Below are 2500 nucleotides of genomic sequence, written 5' to 3' on the forward strand. Positions count from 1 at the left end.
AGGAACCATAACTGATTTAATGAGCCGTTCGCAGTTTCACTGTACGGGCCGTGTGTACTTAGACTTGCATGGCTTAATCTTTGAGACAAGCATATGCTACTGGCAGGATCAACCAGGTAGCCTCGGGCCGGGAGGGAGCGGCGGGCCACCCCCGCGGCGGTTCGCCCGCGCCGGCGTCGGGCCCCGCCCGGAACGGGGCAGGGGCCGCGCGCGGACGCCCGCTCGCGTGGGGGAGGGCGCGCGCCGTCCCTTCGGTAGGTGGGCTGGAGCCGCCTTAGCGGGCGTAGGACGGGGGCCTCCTCGCGGGAAGCCCCGCCGCCGCCGCGCTAGGGGAAAGGGTTTGAGAAACGATGCGTTAGCCGGAAGGCCCGCCGGCAAGGCGACCGTCCCGCTGCTGGGGCGGGGAGGGGCCGCGGACGAGCGGCGGGCTCCGTGGTAGGACTGCTGAGATCGGTGGGTCGCCTCGGCCTCGCTGCCGTACGGTCGCGCCGGGGTTGGCCGCGGGCCAAGCTCGCGAAGTAGCCCCGGCGCTGGAGAGCGACCCGCTGGCCGGAGGAACCGTCCGCCCGAGCGACCGGCGCGAGGCCGGTGCCGGCGGGGGCCCTCCGATGGCGGGTCATGGTTGCCGATCGGTCGGTGGGGGAATGGAGGTGCGGTGCGTGGTGAGGAGCTCCGGGCGGGGCGGGCCTTCGCCCGGCCCGCGGAGTCCGATTGAGCGCCGCCCGGGTCGGGCGGGCCCGCTCCGTTGAGCGCACGGAGGTTGAGATAGAAAATATTGCAACACGCGGAGCTCCAGGAAGGGGGGCCCTCGCCCGGCCCGCGGAGTCCGATTGAACACCCCCCAGGTCGGGCGGGCTCGCTCTGTTGAGCGCACGGAGGTTGACATAGAAAATATTGCAACACGCGGAGCTCCAGGCGGGGGGGGCCCTCGCCCGGCCCGCGGAGTCCGATTGAACACCCCCCAGGTCGGGCGGGCTCGCTCTGTTGAGCGCACGGAGGTTGAGATAGAAAATATTGCAACACGCGGTGCTCCAGGCGGGGGGGGCCCTCGCCCGGCCCGCGGAGTCCGATTGAACACCCCCCAGGTCGGGCAGGCTCGCTCTGTTGAGCGCATGGAGGTTGACATAGAAAATAATCCAACACGCGGAGCTCCAGGCGGGGGGGCCCTCGCCCGGCCCGCGGAGTCCGATTGAACACCCCCCAGGTCGGGCAGGCTCGCTCTGTTGAGCGCATGGAGGTTGACATAGAAAATAATCCAACACGTGGAGCTCCAGGCGGGGGGGCCCTCGCCCGGCCCGCGGAGTCCGATTGAACACCCCCCAGGTCGGGCAGGCTCGCTCTGTTGAGCGCATGGAGGTTGACATAGAAAATAATCCAACACGCGGAGCTCCAGGCGGGGGGGCCCTCGCCCGGCCCGCGGAGTCCGATTGAACACCCCCCAGGTCGGGCAGGCTCGCTCTGTTGAGCGCATGGAGGTTGACATAGAAAATAATCCAACACGTGGAGCTCCAGGCGGGGGGGCCCTCGCCCGGCCCGCGGAGTCCGATTGAACACCCCCCAGGTCGGGCAGGCTCGCTCTGTTGAGCGCATGGAGGTTGACATAGAAAATAATCCAACACGTGGAGCTCCAGGCGGGGGGGCCCTCGCCCGGCCCGCGGAGTCCGATTGAACACCCCCCAGGTCGGGCAGGCTCGCTCTGTTGAGCGCATGGAGGTTGACATAGAAAATAATCCAACACGTGGAGCTCCAGGCGGGGGGGCCCTCGCCCGGCCCGCGGAGTCCGATTGAACACCCCCCAGGTCGGGCAGGCTCGCTCTGTTGAGCGCATGGAGGTTGACATAGAAAATAATCCAACACGTGGAGCTCCAGGCGGGGGGGCCCTCGCCCGGCCCGCGGAGTCCGATTGAACACCCCCCAGGTCGGGCAGGCTCGCTCTGTTGAGCGCATGGAGGTTGACATAGAAAATAATCCAACACGTGGAGCTCCAGGCGGGGGGGCCCTCTCCCCCCCCGGTGAGTCCGCTCACAGTGCCCCTATGTCGGGCAGGCTCATTGCAATGTGCGCATGGAGGTTGACTTAGAAAATATTTGAGAGTGACATGAGCTCCAGGCAGACACCGACTCATCGCCCGTGGGGTGTCCGACGAGCCCTCACCAATCTTGGATTAATGTTTGGCGAGGCTCCCCTGATCAGCTCTGGAGGTGGCAAGTTCTGAAAAAGTGGTTTCTGAAAATGTGCCCCTTGTATTTTGTGAAACCAGGGGTAACCTAGCGAGTAGGCAAACTCATCCCCTGACTGGGGGGATCAACTTTTACCTACTACAGCGCCCCTAATGGCCAAAAGTGGTACTGCTCCCCCTGGTAGCCTAACCCATTGAAATGAATGGGAAAAATTAATTTAGGCTACCAGGGCTTTGGGCTACCAGGGCTTTGGGCTACCAGGGCTTTGGGCTACCAGGGCTTTTTGCTACCAGGGCTGTGGGCTACCAGGGCTTTGGGCT

The 2500-nt window shown here is 65.2% G+C and overlaps 1 non-coding gene across 1 annotated transcript in view; it reads right to left on the reverse strand.

Annotated features, from left to right (window-relative positions):
* The window catches only part of LOC147125954 (18S ribosomal RNA), a 1891-nt gene extending 1772 nt beyond the window's left edge, over nt 1-119 (reverse strand). Inside the window, exon 1 of the ribosomal RNA XR_015085181.1 lies at nt 1-119. This exon is cut by the window's left edge and continues 1772 nt beyond it. This is a non-coding gene — a ribosomal RNA (18S ribosomal RNA).
* Between the last annotated feature and the right edge of the window lie 2381 nt (nt 120-2500).

This window comes from Filicampus tigris, unplaced genomic scaffold (genome assembly GCF_054856515.1).
Source record: "Filicampus tigris isolate MCC_2025a unplaced genomic scaffold, RoL_Ftig_1.0 HiC_scaffold_29, whole genome shotgun sequence".
In the NCBI taxonomy this organism is placed as follows: Eukaryota; Metazoa; Chordata; class Actinopteri; order Syngnathiformes; family Syngnathidae; genus Filicampus; species Filicampus tigris.